A 1,647-nucleotide genomic window follows, 5' to 3' on the forward strand; every position below is an offset into this window, starting at 1 on the left:
GTATTAGCATTTACTTTTTTGTACAGTAATATTGATATATAATATAATGCGTATTGTTTATTTAGTAAATTCTAGTAGTTCAGAAATTTTGATATTTTTTTGTAAAATTTAAAAGAATAATTAAATAAATGTTACTACACCCAAAAGTTAGATTTTTCAGTGCAGTCAGGGCAGGGCAATGTGGGTCTGTGCTGTCTGATTCACAAAAAGCACCAGTCAGCATTTCCCAAACTATTTTCCATGTAGGACACCTTGCTTTCCGAACAGGAGGTGATGCTGACATGATAAATGAATTATTAAAATCATGCCTATAAACTCATGTGTTTGCATCACTGCAGCCGGCGGAGATACCAGAACTGAAACACCATTGCTATAATACATACCTCCAACAGAAAGTACAGACAGGCAGCTAATTGTTCTTCAGTTAGATCCTAATAAACAGAACAGATCTGTGCATCTAATGTTACATGAGATCACATTCCCACAGCAGACTTCGGGATAAAAAGGGCCATGCGGAAAGAATGGAAATTTTCTATTTATATCTGAGTTAAATTTGAGCAAATGTTTATGAGGAAGTGTGAGAGGAAAGAAGAATTTCAGTGAGGGAGGCAGGCAGGGAGCTGATGAGGGAAACTCAAGCCCTCCTTTCTAATTTCCCACGCCACAGAGTTAAGAGTGCATGCAGCTGCCAGAAAGCAGTCAGACGGAAGTAGTGTACTTTTTACTGTTTTTTACATCAAAACAACTTGGTGTTTTCCCCTTTAAAACAATGTGTATTAAGGATAAATCAATGTGGGCTCAAACAAACATCAAGTGATGAGTATGACTGCATGTTAGAGCCATTGGAGTAAATTTCCACCAAAAAACTCTGAATTTTTTAGATTAGTTTCAGAAATTTCCATGAAAAACAAGGAAATTCTCTGTGCTCCAAATGTTGTAAATTTGCTAGAAAAAAACTAAGAATCTCTGAGATGAATAAAAAAAATCCAAGAAAAAAAATAGTAAAATTTTCTACGTAGAAAACTCATAAAATTTGCAAAAAAGAAACTCTGAAATTTTCATGAAAGGCAAAAATTTTCTATATTTAAACTAAATATTTTCTGACATTGTAAAGTCAGAAACTTACAAACTCTTTAATTTATGAGCTGATCAGTTTGACTTAAGTAAACCTCAGTTAACTGTGTCTTTTTATTTCCTGCCACTGATGATAAAACGTGGTGTTTTACCTGTGTGTGCCTGTTTATCTGTAGCTTTACCAATATCTCATGAACTGGTGGATGAATGTTATCAAAACTCTCAAATGACAAAACATATGAATACAGCTGTGGTGGAGTGGTTAGGGGAGTCTTCTGGTTACCAGAGGGTTGCCGGTTTGATCCCCTGTTCCAGCCATCTCAGTCATTGTGTTTTGGACATGACACTTAAAGTAGATGCACCTGTGGTAGCGCTGGGATCAAAAGACTGTGGCAGGTATAATCCTATGGGTATTAAACTGAATGTCAAATTACAGGTATAAAACAATATTTATACTGTTTCCATGGATTTATGCCCCTCGCAGTGTTTTTATGCCACATCATCCATTGATTTGGAGTCATAAAGGACAGATATATTGTTGTGAGGCGTGCTAACTGTTGCATGTGCTGCCAG

This window comes from Austrofundulus limnaeus, unplaced genomic scaffold, assembly GCF_001266775.1.
Source record: "Austrofundulus limnaeus strain Quisiro unplaced genomic scaffold, Austrofundulus_limnaeus-1.0 Scaffold850, whole genome shotgun sequence".
In the NCBI taxonomy this organism is placed as follows: Eukaryota; Metazoa; Chordata; class Actinopteri; order Cyprinodontiformes; family Rivulidae; genus Austrofundulus; species Austrofundulus limnaeus.